Below are 18,108 nucleotides of genomic sequence, written 5' to 3' on the forward strand. Positions count from 1 at the left end.
AGTATTTTCTATGAGGCACCTAAAATGCCATAACACTTAAGAAGATGCTTGAGACATATCTAACTTTTTAAGTAATTTTGACCAATTAATCATTTTCTTTTTCACCACTAATGAAACTATGAGTAGAACAATAATTAGAGAGAAACAAAGTTCAGTTCAATGTAAGGAAATAAAATTTAACCATTAGAACTTCCTAAGAGTGAAATAGGCTATCCTGTAAAACAGGAACCATCCCTTCCCTGGAACTAAACTCTGTAATTCTCTGAAAATAAGACATCCTTGAAGAATTCAATGTATGTGCCAGCTGTTTTATTTCTTGAAAGAATATAGCTGAACACATATAATAATCTGTTGCATTTTTCCCTAACATTGCACAATTTTCCTGGCCTACAATGCACATACTGTATCTATTATCATATTTAAGCATCTGACAACAATGTTATAAGCATCCTTAATATCCATCTCTAAACACATATATAAATTTGCAATTTTCAAACGACCATGGATTTCAGTCGTAAAGGGTCATATATATTTTTTCCACAGTCTAAATACAATACATTTCCTGAACTTTCAGCTTTCAGTTTCCTGTTCGTCAATAGCTACAACTCTAGAGGCAATACATAAACACACCCCAGCCATGGTATTTCCACTTTTGACAACAGAAGACTTGAATTTAATATGACCAAATATAATCACAGGGCACATAAATGGGATATGGCAGCTAAGAGAGCAACGGCAAGGATTTAATAATTTACAAAATGGAAATATAAATTATGTCCCTTACATAAGAATCCCCATAACAAACTCCTTTTATAACTTAGAACTCAGAAAGTTTCTCTCTTCTAAAAAACTGATAAAACTTTATCAGACAATAACCCATCCTGTTTTCTTTTTTCTCCAGCTTGCCAGGAAGCTCAGAACTAAATTTAATGTTCAAATATAGTAGCCGTCTTGCCTCAGATTATTAGTATAATTTCTTCTCACTCCTCCTTATCCTCCCCATTATTTCTGTGACTTATGCTCATTTTCTGAGTTTATTATTAACTATCTTTACCTCTTTATATTCAACTATAAGCTCTCAAATCTCTTTTAATGGATAGATTAATATAAATTATAAATGAAAAGAAAAATCATTTTAAAGATTATATCCCAATATCACTGTATAATCTATTAGCCCAACTGATATATTAATAAAATATAGGTACTAAAATGTATCTTTATTTTCCCCTTTTAATTATTTCACATAATAGATAATTCACTTTTAGAAAAGTCAGAGGTTTTTTTTTTAATAAAAAGAATGATAAAATGATACAAGGACAAAAACTTAAACTATTAAATTAGGGACACTGAATTAGAAGGATTAATGATTTTAAAACATTTTTAATTTACTAACAAAACTTGTCTGGCAAAGCAAGGTAACTTATAAAAATTAACTCACAAAGTATTTATTAAATTCTCACATACTGTTATCAGCATCCTTAGATACAAAATACAGACAATATGTCTAAGAGTTCACACAAAGGTTTGGGAACCTTAAAAAATAAGGGAAAACTCAGTCACACTTGTTTAGAAATTAAAAGTGCATACACACACACTAAAAAGTTTAGCAGACGATAATAGCAAAAACAGTTCGTTAAATGAAGACAAAACTGAGATATTATAAGATGAAGATAAAATGAAACTACAACTCAAACTGACAAAGCTAGCCAAAGACTAAGCAAAAAATATATCAGGAATTAAACAAAGAGAATCTAGAATACTGTCATATTAAAAGTGGGAAAGAGAAATGAGCCCCTCTTTTTAACAGGTGATAGTCTATAAAAATGTATAGCATAATATTAAAGCACCTCACTTTTAGGAGCCCCCAAATAAAAACCAGAAAATGATAATATATGAAAGGGAGAGGGTAGCCAAATTATATAATTAAAGTTACAAAAATCAATTGTCCTTTTCTCACTCAAAGTATGAGAATTACAGGGCTTATCCCCTAAAGAAGTTAAATTGCAAATAATTTAATATTCTAAGAATGAAGTGAACAGCAAAATTTTTCATATCAATTTAGAAGAACCACCACCCATAAAATGTGATTAAACAACTTTTTTCAAAAATAATAAAATAATTCAACGTAGAAAACATTAAAAAAAATTTTTTTTTAAATCCTATCTATTAAGTGAGAAAAGAGCTAAGAGAAACACACACATGGAGAAATTCAGACCTCAAAAAGTATCCAAAATCTAATTCTGAAGTATTTCTCTTCTCTCAGTAGGATACTTAAAGGATAAAATTTGTTATAAATGGTAATTATCCAAATACGAAACAAATCACAAATCAGACCCAAGGAAAAAAAAAATCCCTTTCTCCGTCTAGAAAAATAAAGACAGGAAGAAACCAAACCATGGGAAATAAAAATGATTTGATATAAGCCACTGAAGACACGAAATACTTTTGTATAGATATTTGTGAGTTACAAAATTCAACTTCTTAGTGAATAATTATAAAGATTAGTTTAATAATTATAAAGGAAAATTAGTATTTCAAGAAAAATGTATCTAGCCCAGAAGCCTGCTTTTCTGAAGCACAAATGTGGCAGGGTTTGCAGAGGTCTGGGACATCTTTATGTACCATGCCACTTTTTCTTTCTTTAATCATGGGGAAAGAATAGAGACTGCCAATTGCAAGATGATTTCATGATAAAATTATGCTAAAAAGTATTTTATACTATGCAAATTTTCAAAATGTAGGGAGGGTACCTTGCAACACCTAATTATATTTCAAGGGATTAAAATAAAGGAACATGGTAGTGAATTGATGATTAGGAACTAACATTATTTACATGTGAGAAAAAACTACTAGGTTCAGAAAAAGAGAAAGGATTATTTACTGAGCAACTAGTACGGCCAGGCACTAAGCTCAGGACTTTATATGTATATTCTACCACATTGCATGGAGGTAGGAAAACAGTATAGAAGAAAATCATGCACAAACAAGGTTCTCACCATTATGTGTGGCATATATTACAACGACTGAAGACAACCGACAGAAGCAGAGGCTACCGCACAGAGATGTACAGGACTAAAGGCTGTGCGGTGAAAGCACCATGGTTCCCACCTTTTCATGCCTTATTAATGTCCCATCAATCACTCCATAAAAGAACTTGTGAGGGAGCTGAGGCAGCTCAAGCAACTGAGCACCTTTCTCCTATATGAGGTTCCAGGTTCGGTTCATAGTGCCTCCTAAAGAGAAGACGAGCAGATAAAAAGAGCACACAGCAAATGGACAAAGAGAGCAGACAGCAAGCACAAACAAGGAGTAGGGGGATAAATAAAATAAATCTTTTAAAAATATTAAAAAAATAAAAGGGAAGCCAATGTGACTCAAGTGATTCAGCTCCCGCCTACCACATGGGAGGTCCCTCCATTCAGTTCCCGGTGCCTCCTAAAGAAGACAGGGAGCTGGCAAGACAGGCAGGCATGGCAAGCTGACACAACGAGAGACAAGAAGAAAAACATAATGAGAGTCAAAATAAAGCAGGGAACAGAGGTGGCTCCTTCCCACATTGGAAGTCTCAGGTTTGGTTCCCAGGGCCTCCCAAAGAAACAAGGAAGACGAACAGACACAGCAAGTGCTGACAAGGGGGTGGGGAGAAATAAATTTTTAAAATCTTTTTAAAATAAAATAATAAAATAATAAAGAATTATAGTGCAATTTCTTAAAAAAAGAACCTGTTCCACAATAATAGAAACAAAAAGTCTACTTTTTTTCGAGAAGGCTATTTATGTCTACAGCACTACTATATTTATAATTTACATTAACTCTAAAAATGAAAGAAAGAAATCCTTTTCTTCTCAAAGCAGATTTTGGAATCCTGGTTTTCAACATTACATTAAGAGTTGGGATGCTTGTCCAAAAATATGCAATTACAGGCTTCTCATTAATACGGGTGAATTATTATCACATTATTTCTGGGTATAAAATTATTTTTTACCTTGGTGTCTTAATAGCTATAGCAGAAAAATTATTGATAGTACTACTATAATTCCCTCCCTGATGGTTGAGAATCACACTGAGACGACAATTGGAAAAAAAAACAAAACCAGCCCTGGGTTAGTCCGAAAAGGCGCAGTCCTGCTCATTAATTAGCTGTGGATCTTGAGTGTAAGACTTTACTTCCTCTGGGCCTCAGTTTCTGTAAAACAAGATGCCTGGACTTCCCTCCCTCCCTCCCAGTGGCCCTTCCTACTTTACGGCTTTATGACTTACATCTAGACTGGGGTTTCAAGCACAGAGCAAAAAAACTGTAGCAAACACCCACTAAACTGGAGAAAAGAAATAAACATTACATAAACAACTGGACTACGGAGAGGGAAAAGTCAGTCAAAATCACGTTTACAAAACCATTCCACCAATTAGAGGCATAGTGATTCAGGACAGACGATCAGGAGCTTCAGTGTCAGAAAGAGTCTGAATAGAAGATGCAGTTATGCTGAAATCAGGAACAGGAGAAACACTAGAGCTATAGACTTGAAAGGGTGATCTATAAAACACAAGCACTCTTCACAAATAACCCAAGAAATCCTCCCAAGTTCCTTCGGTTCTTATGGAAGAGATGCCACACTTCCTGTCTTAATCACTCAGAATTCCGCCCCAATGTCATCACCATTTCCCAGTGGGTTCCCTTCCAACCAATCTGACCTCATCATTTCAAACACACCTAGAGTAAGCCCCTGTCAAGATCACTTCATGTTCTCTCTACCCCATCTCCCAACTTGTAATAACTTACCAAGCTCTCACATGTGTGAGGCACTGGTCTAAGTACTGGGGATTTAAGTCCCTCAAAAATTTTATTCAGGAGGTGAAGCGTCTTGCTTAAGATTACAAAGAAGCAGGGCTAGGATTCAAACGCACAGGCAATCTGGCTTCAAGGAGCCTGTTCCTCTCACTTGCTCCCCTGGTCCTTCAAAGCTTGGGTCAAGTCCAGTCTCCTCCCGAAATTTTCATCTACTCAGCAATCACTCCTCCCTTTTCAGTCCTTTAGTTAAAAGCTCCTTTGCCATTTACCATAGGCCCTTAGGTTGTTAGTTACCTCCTGTACGTGCGTTCCACTTTCCTTTCTGAGAGCAGGGACTTACTTCATATTTCATATGCCCCTCCACCATATGACAAATGAGGAAACTGAAGCTTTGAGAAACTGAATGTCTTGTCCAATATCACAAAGTGGCAGAGATGGGATTCAAACACCAACAGACTTATTTCAAAGTCTGTACCCTCTTAAACCCGAGTACACTGTCTCCCCAGCCTACCACAGAGCATCCTGAAGGAAGCAGCAGTTCTAACAATAATTCAAGTCAGCAGGCACTCCTATGGGTGCCAAAGATTCCGAATTTGAGGTATAGCAGCTGCCCTCACAACTTCCAGTCCATTCAGATTTCAGGACTGAACTTTGATTTTACCTTACATTTTAGGGATAAAATTTTAAAATCCTTGGAAGATCTCTTCCATGCTATTCCTTCTCCCTTGAGACTCCCCCACTCCCTCTACCCTAGAACTCATCTCTCTAGTCGCTGGGTTGTACAGTAGAAGGGCCCCATTAATCCTAACAATTACTGGGATGTCTGAGTTTAAATTAGTGATAACTAGGACTCAAGGTGTCTTTGATGAATTCCAGAAGGTGGAATTCATTTGATGAGTTCCAGAAGCTGGAATTCATCTGGGTAATGAAGGGCAGCTAGAAAACAGCCAGCACTAAGGAGAAGCAGACAACAGAGAGACAGGAAAGTCACACTTTAAAGTGAAGTTGATAATAAAAAGCAAGAAAACAGAAAGGTGCATACAAATAGAAGGTGAAAGTAAAGATCCAGAATAAATTCAGAGGAGAGGCATGAATAAATGAAAGCGCTAAAATCTAATCCATTCTACAAATGATGAGTCTTTTAATGATTTCTTTTCCTAACTTCTAATGGAAAGAGAAAAATAAGTATATGAAACAGCCACTGAGGAATTAATGCTAGAAACAATATATAAATTAGGGATCCTTTTTAGAAAAACAATTACAAATTATTTTAACCTATCTCATTTGGCAGACATGTCCTTTACTTTTTCACAGTACATATTTTACTTGCCAATTAAACCCCGCTTAAGCAGTTACTGTTTTTTAAACAAGTTACATGATTTACATACCAATGTCCAACTCGTCTCTGACGCACATAGATTTGGTTTTCTTTACACTTTAGGAGATACAATATTAGAAGTTAAAGATGCACTAAAAAGGCACAAAGAAAAACAAACTTAAAACGCTGAAATTAATTACTACTCAGTTAAGTTAGTTCAAAGAGTTTCAGAATTATAAATGTACATATTTAATTGTTCATCACAAATGACTATAGAATTTAGTGTGACAAATATGTATGATATAGATTCTTCTTTAGGAACTGTGAAAAATTACATTAAGGACCTATAGAGAACATTCTTAATGCCAGGTACATCTATAAGACTGTCACTTAATTTACCCTCTAAGTTAGGTGTTTTAATATGTCCTTGTGGGGTTTTTTTTGTAGTTGTAATTACCCAAAAACTATCTACCCCACCAAACTTAAAAGGAGCCGTACATGAGGGTAACTGACTTAAAACCAAATGTTTATTGTGTAGATGTGAGAATTCAACTTATGCTTAATTTTGAAACTGAAATGTGGTTGATAATTTTATGGTAAGGCCTACTACAAACTGAGTGGACAAAAGTCACTAATTAAAAGATCCAAAAACATGGATTTAAAATGGGCTTTTAATTAAGAGGTACAAAAGCATATTTAAATAAAACATATTTAAACAAAAGCATATTTTAGATAACTTAAATATAAATCTATGAAATATAACTTTAATTTATGATATGTGATCCATTTAAGCATTCATCATAGGGTAATAACTTCTAATTACGCATAGCAGGATTTAAAGTAACATATTCTTGTAATTATATAAGTCACTCAAAATAATTACAGTTCCAATCTTAAAAGATTCCTCACAACTATTTATATAGTATGAAACCCACTCTACATTAGGAGGAGTCATTCTCATTAAGTATCAAAAAGCCAGTTCAGCTTTTAATAGCAGTGGCTTTTACGGCTATAGAAAAGAATGATCTTACCCCTCAGAACTAATTCATTCTAAGCTCAGTTTAGGAAACTTTTTTTTTTTTTTTTTTAAAGGGAAGGGGTACTTTTCCAATTAAAAATGAAAGATTTAATTAGCTGCCTAATCCAGTATTTTAAGGTTTTATGTTGAGATGGTTAAAACCATGTTTAAAAAAAGAAATTCACCCCAAATCCCCATAATTAAAACAATTAAAGATTCAGAAACATACTTGTTTTGTTCAATGTTGTAAGACAAAGATCTCACACCATATAAGCCTGTTGTTTTAGGGAAACAAAACTTTTTAATGATCTCTACTATTTGAAAACCTCAAATAGTCAACAGTTAATCTGTTAAAGAGTTCACCTTTCAATGATGTTATTAATTAATTAGGTAGATAAGAAAAATTACCGCTCAGTGAGGATAAAACTCTAAAATCAGAGTAATAACTTTGTTTTAAGAAGTTAACCTTAACATCTCTGAAGTATTAATCATATCCAAGACAGATATCAAAGAAGGCACAGTAGAAGGAAGAAAGTGAGTAAACTAAATCACGTGTTTCTCAGAAATAAAGTGTTATTAATAAAACATGTTTAAAAATATATTTCTATAGGATGTCCTAAATTGGTCAGGGGGCATAATTGCAGATTAAGTAGAGATCAGGTGGGAGAAAGACAAACAGTAACTAAGCGAAAGAATGATAAAAACTTCCCACCAGAATAAGAGTATTCTGAAGTCTATCCTGGACTTTCGAGAAGAGAAGCAATTACTATATGATACGCTAAAGTAAAAACCCCAGGCGTGGGGAGGGGGCAGCACACCCAACTCCCAAGACCATTAAAAACACTGAACCCAAAATACGCTTTAACTTTTCCCCTTGTCCACAGTCTAAGAAAATGGGAAGACAATAAAAACACACGCTCCCATAGGAAGTCTGCCCTCAGAGAGGCCGAGAGAGCTCCCATTCCACGGTAGGCCTTATTCCCCTGGAAAACATGCTCCTGAAAAGTAAATCCAAAACCACGAGCTCAAACAGCTTCATGCAAAATTTACTGGATGGCGGCCAAACGCTGCACCCCGCGTCCTGCCCCGCTCCGAGGGACAGACAGAGCTCTGCGTTCTCTCTCTACCGCTCGTACCTTACCCGCCTTTTCGCCACAGCGGCAGACCCCGATTTTTTAAGAAAGCGATGAAAACGCTCCTCGTGGCTTGTCACTCGAAAGGCCAGCTCGCCTCCGGCTCCCAGGGGGTGGCTTTTGTTTGTTCCCCGCCCCCCCCCAGCTCTGGTTTTGGCCAGGACACCTACGGATGATCGATACGGCACAGGGCTTTTGTCCCGGGGGCGACCGGGATGGGGAACCCTAGGACAACTTTTCCCTGCCTCCTCGCGCTGACACGAGCAGACGCGGCGCCGGCCTCCCGCCCCGGCCGCGGCGCGGGGATGCTGCCTCCCGCCGCCTCTCCCGGGCGCAGGTGAAGGCGGCGGACGCGCGTCCCCCGCCGCCGCGCCGGCCGCCCGGGGCGCGCAAACCGAAAGCGCGGAGGGCAGCGGCGGGGGCGCGCCGGGGTCCTCGCCCCGCACGGCGCCCCACGAGGTGAGGAGAGTCGCGGTCGCGGCCGCCGCGCGTCCCAGCGCGCTGCTCGGCCCCGGGCTCCGAGGCCGAAGTTCCTCCGCCGCCGGCGGCTCGCGCGGGGCCCGCCGCTTCCTCAGGCGGCCGCGGGCACGGGCCCGCCGGGCCTCGGGGGAGGCGGCGGCGGCCGCCGCCGGGAGCCGGGACCTGTCACCCGGGCGGGAAACAAAAGCCCGGGGAGGCCGAGCGGGCGCAACCTGCCTCGCCTCCGCGAGGGGGAGCGGGCGGGAGGCGGCGGCCCCGCGGGCGCCCGGCGGGAGCGCACGTCCCAGAGGGGGGCGCCAGCCCCGCGCCCGGCGAGGACGGACGGGCCGCGGCCCGGGTGGGGCGGCGAGGGGCACGCGGGGCGGCCCCCGGGGCCCGCCACGCGGCGGGGGGCCTCCGGCGCGCTCCCTCGGCCCCGCTCGCGCGCGGCCAGCAGCCGCTCCCGGCCGGCGAGCCGCGTGAGGCGGCGGCGGGGCCCTGAGGGAGGGGACTCGGCTCCCGGGGCGCCGCGGCCGCCCACCCCATCCCTGCAGCCATGGCGCCGGTACCTGCCGCCGCGGGTGCTGGTCGGCCGCGTCTCCTTTCGCCCCCCCGCGAGCCGAGCGTCCCCCCAGCACGCCCGGCAGGCCACCTGCACGCTGGCCGCCGCCACCCGCGACCCGCAGCGCCTCCGAGCCGGCTCGAATCCCCCGGACAGCGCCCGGCGCCGTCCCGCTCCCGCCGGCCGCAGGGCCCGCCTCCCATAGGCCCGGCGCTGTCAGTCCGCCCCCAAAAGGCGCGCGGGCTGCGGCCCCGCGCGTGCGGATTGGCGGCCGCGCGCCGTCCATGCAGATCGGGCCCCGCCCGCTCATTTGCATCTCCGCCTTAATGGAACCTCCGCCTCTTCAGCCCCAGCCCACGTGTCCGGCCCTTTCTCTTTGTGGGGGCCTGCGGGGAGCGAGGGAGGACGCGTAGCGACATCCCCCCCCTCCCACTCGCCTAATACCTAAACCAGCCGGTTGACTTCGCGTCAGTGTCTCTCTGACAGCTCGGTAGCTCCCTGGCCTCCCGTCCTGCGCTGAGGATGGAGAAGGGCAGACCAGGCTGTTTGTGTCTGGAGCAGGCCACGGCGCACCCCCCCCACCACCACACTCCCCGCAGATGACCCCATGAGGTCGAAGATGCCGGGCCTGGAGTGGGGAAATCCCACCTCTAGGGCCAGTTGAGCACACAGCACGTCCCTCTGGACACCCAGGGACCGTGGAGACCATACTTTCCTATGGCTTCCCGCCTTCCAAGCGTGAGAGCTTTGAGAACGACTGAGACAGGAAAAGGCCTTAAAAATGGCCGTTCTTCCCTCCCACCAAAGAGTAAGCCTGCTGAGCAAACTCATCTTCAAGACCAGCCCACCCCCACCCAATTAAACCAGGGGTCCTTAACCTTTTTTGTTCACCCACCCCTTGGCCAGTCAGGTGAAAACCACGGACCCCTTACTAAGTCCACACTGTACTGTGCGTTCTTTAATAAATGTATCACACCCTCACCAACACGTCCCCACAAGGATAATGTTTTTGCATTCCAGTTCAAGTTCACAGACCCCTTATTAAGAACCCCTGATCCAAAAGCTCACCTGAGGGACGGGACTTGGCCCAGTGGATAGGGAATCCGCCTACAACATGGGAGGTCCGTGGTTCAAACCCCCAGCCTCCTTGTCCTGTGTGAAACTGGCCCATGCGCAGGGAGTAGGGGAGCCCCACGTGCAAGGAGTGCACCCCGTAAAGATTGCTGCCCAGCGCGAAAGAAAGTGCAGCCTGCCCAGGAATGGAGCCGCACACACGGAGAGCTGACACAACAAGATGACACAACAAAAAGAGACACAGATACCCGGTGCCGCTGATAAGGATAGAAGCGGTCACAGAAGTACACAGCAAATGGACTCAGAGAAGAGACAAGGGGGGGAGGGGGAAAGAGGAGAGAAATAAATAAAAAATAAATCTTTAAAAAAAAAATAAAAGTTCACCTGAGCGCCTCCCATAGAGATTCATAGCTGTACCTGCCTCTTAGGAAATGTCTAGCTCAACTGCATAATTTTTTAGTAAAAAAGGAACTCAAAGTTCCAAAATTACTTATCTATGGGATCTAATAATTACCAATAGAAGCTGAAGTGCGATCGGCAGATTAGAACACACATCTCCTGGCTCAAAATCTGCCCTCTTTCCACCACATCGTGATGGGCATGGAGGATTTATCAGAGCCATAGTGCTGGGTGGTATTGGAGCTCTCTGTCCCTGCCTTCAAGAGGTAGAACTGCAGAAACGACAGCACCAACACTGAAACCTCTGCAAGGGCAAAACCCTGTCACAGTCATTTAGCTCTCCTCAGTACTTAGCAGCCTCCCATTTGACCAGCTGCAGGGGAAAGTCACGCATTAATTCAGCAAGGCACTGTTGATGAAAACTGCCCTGCCTACTAACACCAATTTAGTAAGCACCTACTATGTTTAATATCAGTAAGCAGTAGCGCTGCGCTCTGTACAGAGTATTCAGAGGTGAGAAAGCATTGCCCCCGTGGGCTTCAGCCTAGGACACAGTGACATCCACATAGCCTGTCAGTGCATCTCACGTTACAGGGACTGCGACATAGAATGCAGTGAAGGGCTCCAAAGAGGTGAGGAGGTGACGCTGGAGCTGAGTCTTCAAAGATGGAGTGGGTGTTTGCCAGACAGAGGGGTGTGAAAGAGGGAGGACAGGGCCTCCCAGGCAGGGCCGATTAGCACAAGCTGAAAGCATGCAGCCCTGGGCAAGGCTTGCACTCGAGGGAACAGCTCGGAGCAGTGTGGCTCAGTCTCCAGGGCTGTGTGGCTGTGTCACATGCCCTGGAACCGGGCTCTTCCAGAAGGAAGACAGAAAGGCCCCGGAGGCTGCCAGCCTGTGTTGTAACACACCGCAGCAAACAACAGCAGGCCCTGTAGATACAGCTGCAGGCTTTTTTTCCCCTCCTAGGCCCGCGTCTGTGGAGAACAGTCAGTTCCACAGTTCTGGTGGCTGCCTGGCTGGCCCCACCCACTGCCTGAGAAAACCACTCCATTTACCCTCATCGAGGACGCATGTGCTTGCACTTTCCCTAGACGTTGCTGCCCTTCAGAATTAATTCAAAGAGGACTTGGTCTACAGTTCCACAAACCTGGGTATAGGATACGCAGCCCTTTCCTAACACCCCGAGCTGGTTCTTTGCAGGGTTCTCACCCAGGCTGGCTTCCTGGGGGGTGTGGCTAGGCAGTCGCAGGGGATTCTGCTCCTAGACGGGGCCCCGTACGTGCTCTGCTGCTGCCATCTCGAATCGAAACTCCTGATAACTTTTCAACAAGAGTGCCTGCATTTTCATTTGGCTCCGGACACTGCAAATTAGGTAGCCGGTTCTGGTAGTGACCCTGCCACTGATCGTACCCCTGAGCATATGTGTGGCCAGCCTGCTCCTGCTCAATCCACACCTCACTTTTAAAGCTCTGGGCATTCACTAGGTTTGCCCGCATGCATTATAGCACTTGAGTCTCACAGTGGCAAGGTGGCGTAGGCCAGTATCACTAGTCTGATTTACTAGTTGAGAAAATGGAAGTTGAACTACCTTCTCTAGGTGGCACAGCTATGAAGTGGTAGAGCTTACACTTGAACTCAGCCCCGCCCCCATACCTTCCCCTACGGAGCTAGCTCCATGATGGCTTCAGAATCCTTTGAAAGGCAGCTTGGTACACGAAGGCATACTGTCCTTAGAGCCAGGACACCTTGGAGAAGGTTGTCATATCATGGCTGCCTGTCTTTTTTTTTTTTTAAGATTTATTTATTTATTTATTTAACCCCCGCCTTCATCTCCCCCTCCTCCTGCCCTGCTGTTTTTGCTGTCTGTGTCTGTTCACTGTGTCATCCTCTGTATCTATTTCTCCTTTTTGTCTTCTCTTCTCATTTTCTCTCCTCTAGGATTCACTGGGATTTGATCCTGGAGACCTCTGATGGAGAGAGAGGTTCCCTGTCAATTGGGCCACCTCAGTTCCTGGTCTCTGCTGCGCTTCACCTTGACTCTCCCTTTTGTCTCTCTTTGGTTGCGTCATCATCTTGCTGCATGACTCACTCGCGTGGGCACTGGCTCACCATGCGGGCACTGACTCGCCACGCGGGCACTTGTGCAGGCTCTCGGCTCATCACACAGGCACTTGGCTTACCACGCAGGCACACTTTCTCTTCTTCTTTTTCACCAGGAGGCCCAGGGATGGAATCTGGGTCCTCCCGTATGGTAGGTGGAAGCTCCATCACTTGAGCCACATCTGCTTCCCTGCCTATCACCTTTTGAATAGCTTTTCACCAACTTTAAAAAATTCTCAGCCACTATCTGTTCAAGTTTCCGTCCCTTTTCTCCTTTCTTTCTGGGACTCCAAGTGAAATGCATGTTAGACCTTTCTACTACATCCCTTTCTTTTGTATTTTCTGTCTTTTGTCCTTCCCAGCTTTGTTCTGAAAAGTTTCTTCTATTTTTCAGCTCGCTGATTCTCTCTTCAGCTCTAAAATAAGCAAATCTGCTCTTAAACCTATCCATTGAGTTCTTAAATTTGGTCATGCTATTTTTTAATTCTAGAATTTCATTTGGATTCTTTTTTGATCCTGCTATGTCACTTCTTACACCTTCTAGTTCCCTGCTATCAGTTTCAAGCTTGGCTCTTCTCTCCTTAAACATAGTAAGTAGAGGTGTTTTACAGTCTGTGTGGTAATTCCAATCTGGAGCCCTTACTGACCTGCTTCTGTCTTTATGGCTGGCTCTTCCTACACGTCTCTTCATGCCCCTGGTTATTTTTTGACCATTGTATTTAAAAAAATCATGTGCAGCAATAATGATAATATCTTCCTCTGGAAAGGATTCCCATTTGCTTCTGCCAGGCATCTGGGGTTACTAGCAAACTGGGATCCCCTTAAGCCAATTTCAAGGCTCCCAATTTTCTGAGCCACCCAGATGCTTCAAGCTGGACTACAGACTGTGGGAGGACTTGTCTATTTATGGTTCACCCTTATCCAGCGGTGCAGCTCTTTTGGGTCGCAGTCTAAAATTTTGGCAGTTGTTTTAGTTATACATGGCTGCATAACCAACTATTCCAAAATCTAATGGCTTAAAACAGATGTCAGCAAGCTTTTCTTAAAAGGCCAGATGGTAAATATTTTAGGATTGCAGGCCACTTGGTCTCTGTCACAACAACACAATTCTGTCATAATAGCACAAAGCAGCCATAGAGAATTCATAAACAAATGACATGGATTTGCTGGGGATTATGTCGAATCTTTAGATCAGTTTGGGGAATATTGCCATTTTATCAATGTTAAGTCTTCTGATCCATGAACATGAATGTGCAATATTTTCCTAATTATTTAGATCTTCTTCACTTTCTTTTAACAATGTTTGTTAAATGTTGTAAAACTTTATTTACAAAAACAGGCACTCATTCTCATTCTGATAAAGGACATCGATGAAAAACCCACAGCTCACATCATACTTAATGGCGAAAGACTGGATTCTTTCCCCCTAAGATCAGGAACAACACAAGGATTCCACTTCCACCCATTGCACTAGAGGTTCTAACCAGGGCAATTAGGCAAGAAAAATAAAAGGCATCCAGACTGGAAAAAAAGAAATAAAGCTATTTGCACATGATGTGGACTTGTATATAGGAAAATCCTAAGGAGTCCACTAAAAGCTAGTAGAACTAACAAACAAGGTCAGCAAGATTGTAGGATACAATATAAATATACAAAAAGCAATTGAACTTCTATACAGTGGCAATAAGCAATCCAAAAAGAAATTAAGAAAACAATTCCATTTACAATAGCTTCAAAAAGAATAAAAAATAAATTTAACAGAAGAAGTGCAAAAGGTGTACTCTGAAAACTGTAAAACATTGTTTAAAAAAATTGAAGAACATCTAAATAATTGGGAAAATATTCCATGTTCATGGATCAGAAGACTTAACACTGATAAAATGGCAGTATCCCCCAAACTGAGCTAAAGATTCGACATAATCCCCAGCAGAATCCCAGCTGACTTTTTATAGAAATGGACAGATTCTAAAATTCATATAGAACTGAAGGGACCCAGAATAGCCAAAAAAGTCTTGAAAATAAGAACACAGCTGAAGAACTCCTGCCTCCCAATTTCAAAACTTAGTAGAAAACAAAAATAATCAAGACAGTGTACTGGCATAAGGATAGATGTATAAATCAATGGAAAAGAATTGAGAGTCCGGAGATAAACCCACATATCTATTGCCAACTGATTTTCAACAAGGGTACCAAGACCATCCACTGGGTAAAGAATAGTCTTTTCAGCATATGGTACCAGGACAAGTGGATAGCCACATGCAAAAGAATGAAGTTGGACCCTGACCTCACACCATATACACAAATTAACTCAAAATGAATCAAAGACCTAAATGTAAGAACAAAAACTTATAAAACTCTTAGAAGAGCACATAGGTGTAAATCTTCCTGATCTTGGATTTGGTAAAAGATTCTTAGATACAACACCCAAAGCACTAGCCACAATAACAGCAACAAAAAGATAAAATGAACTCCATCAAAATTGGAAACTTTTGTGCTTCAAAGGACACCATAAGAAAATGAAAAGACAACCCACAGAATGGGAGAGAATATGTACAAATCATATATCTGATAATATATATAATAATTCAATAATAAAAAGAAAAATACCCATTTTTTTAAATGGGCAAAGGGTCTGAAGAGACATTTCTCCAAGGAAGTTATAAAAATGTCCAATAAGCACATGACAAGATGCTCAACATCATTAGTCATCAGAGAAATGTGGATCAAAACCACATCGAGATACTACTTCACATTCACTAGGATGGCTCGAATCAAAAAGTCAGATAATAACTAATAACGTGTTGGTGAGGATGTGGGGAAATAGGAACCATTGTATACAGCTGGTGGGAACACCAACTGCTATAGCCACAGTGGAAAACAGTAGGGCAGTTTCTCAAACAATTAAACATAGAGTTACCATATGACCCAGCATTTTCACCGAGACGTATATATCTAAGATAATGAAAACATAATGGCCACACAAAAACCTATACATGAATGTTTATAGCGGCATGATTCATAACAGCCAAAAGGTGGAAACAACCCAAATGTCCATCAATTGACAAACTGAACCAATAAACAAAATATGGTATATCCATGCAATGGAATATTACTCATCTATGAAAAGGAACTGAGTGCTAATACATGCTAGAATGTGGATGAACCTTGAAAACATTATGCTAAGTGAAAGAAGTCAGTCACAAAGGACAACATAATAATATTATATGATTCCATTTATATGAAATTTCTAGAACAGGAAAACCTACAGAGACAGAAAGTAGATAGGGGTTGCTTAGGACCATAGGGAGGCATAGATGGGTGTATGGGGAGGGTGACAGCTAATATGTATAGGCCTTCTTTTTAAAAAAAAAAAATATTTATTTATTTCTCTCCCCTTCCCCCTCACCGCCCCACCCCAGTTGTCTGTTCTCTGTGTCTATTTGCTGTGTCTTCTTCTTTGTCCGCTTCTGTTGTTGACAGTGGCACCGGAATGTGTGTTTCTTTTTGTTGCGTCATCTTGCTGTGTCAGCTCTCCGTGTGTGTGGCACCACTCCTGGGCAGGCTGCACTTTTTTTTTGCGTTGGGCGGCTCTCCTTACGGGGCGCGCTCCTTGCGCATGGGGCTCCCCTACGCAGGGGACACCCCTGCGTGGCAGGGCACTCCTTGTGCACATCAACACTGCACATGGGCCAGCTCCACACGGGTCAAGGAGGCCCGGGGTTTGAACTGCGGACCTCCCATGTGGTAGACAGACGCCCTAACCACTGGGCCAAGTCTGCTTCCCAGGGCTTCTTTTTGAAGTGATGAAAATGTTAAAAAATCATGATGATTGCACAACTCTGAATATCCTAAAAACCACTGAATTGTAACCTTTAAATGGGTGAATTGTATGGTATGTGAATTATATCTCAATAAAGCTGGTTAAAAAAAGCACACACACAAAATAGGCAGCCAGTCAAGGGCCAAAGTTTGCTGACTCTTGGCTTCAAACAACAACTGTTGTGTTTATTTGCTCAGGAATCTGCAGTTTGAGCAGGACTCGTTAGGGATAGCTCTACTCAGTAATAGGGCATCATTGGGGCAGCTTGACGGGGGCTGAAGGATCCTGTTCCAGAGTGGCCTTATTCATTTGGAAGACAAGTGGGACCCCAGCTGGGCTGCGGGCCACAGCCCCCTGTTCTTCTCCACGTGGTCTCTCCGTAAGGCTCGGCTGGGTCTCTCAGAGCATCATGGTGCCTGGTTTCCCCCAAAGGGCAAATGTGGACACTGCCAGGTCTTCCTAAGGCTCAGGCCTGGAACCGCACAGGATCACAGCCACTGCATTCCATTTGTTAAAGCAGGTCACGGGCAAGGCCAGGTTCAAGCAGAGGGAAGTGCGAATACTCAGATGCGTAGCTCCCCAGGGGCTGGGAGGTAACAATCTACCACCGTCTGCCTGTGTCCTCCGATGGTTCACTCCCTGCCACATGCAAAATACACTCAGCCAGGAAGCGGATGTGGCTCAAGCAATTGAGCTTCTGCCTACCGCATGGGAGGTCCCAAGTTCGGTTCCCTGTGCCTCCTAGAGAAGATGACCAAGACAGTGAGCTGGCACAACAGGCAGGCACAGTGAGCTAAGGCAACAAGGTGATGCAACAAGGAGACACAAAGAGGAAACACAATAAGAGACACAACAAAGCAGGGAGCTGAGATGGCTCAAGCGATTGAGTGCCTCTCTTCCATATGGGAGGTCCCAGGTTCAGTTCCTGGTGCCTCCTAAAGAGAAGATGAGCAAACACAGTGCACAGCGAATGGACACAGGGCAGACAGAGAGCACAAACAACGAGGGGTGGGGATGGAGAATGAATAAATAAAACAAATCTTAAAAAAACGAACACTCAACCACCTTTAATACCCCAAGTGCTCACCCCATTACTGGACCAGAATCAAGCTTGAAGTCCATCATTTCATCATCTAAATTGGGCCCATTTCTGAATGAGGCTTCTCAAGTGCTGCTCCTCTCCACCTGAAGACCTGTGAACTAAAGAGACAAAGTTATCTGCTCTTCACGTGCCCAAACACAGAGGCAAAGAACAGAAACCTACTACAGACACTCCCATTCAAATAGGAGGAAATGGCAGGATTATAGCCATGATGGGTCCATGGCAATTCTGAAATCCAACTGGGTACACATCACCAGTTCCTTAATTAGGTCCCAGTTCTCAGGACGGAGACTCAGGACTCAAGTCAGCTTCTTACATTGCAGCTGGCTTGTC

The 18,108-nt window shown here is 43.4% G+C and overlaps 1 protein-coding gene across 10 annotated transcripts in view; it reads right to left on the reverse strand.

The window, feature by feature from the left end:
* FKBP5 (FKBP prolyl isomerase 5) overlaps positions 1 to 18,108 on the reverse strand; it is a 147,406-nt gene that overhangs the window by 101,971 nt on the left and 27,327 nt on the right. Inside the window, exons 1-3 of one of the 10 annotated variants that reach the window (XM_058306624.2) lie at positions 8,267 to 8,598; positions 7,355 to 7,400; positions 6,178 to 6,224 (exon numbers count right to left, since the gene is read on the reverse strand). The gene's annotated coding sequence lies outside the window, so the exon portion shown is untranslated. Of the gene's footprint in view, positions 1 to 6,177; positions 6,260 to 7,354; positions 7,401 to 8,266; positions 8,599 to 9,286; positions 9,575 to 17,760; positions 17,874 to 18,108 lie in introns of those variants that run through there. The other 9 variants (XM_012525068.4, XM_071218428.1, XM_071218427.1 and 6 more) reach the window with 9 other exon arrangements.

Source organism: Dasypus novemcinctus, chromosome 11, assembly GCF_030445035.2.
Source record: "Dasypus novemcinctus isolate mDasNov1 chromosome 11, mDasNov1.1.hap2, whole genome shotgun sequence".
NCBI classification, from domain to species: domain Eukaryota; kingdom Metazoa; phylum Chordata; class Mammalia; order Cingulata; family Dasypodidae; genus Dasypus; species Dasypus novemcinctus.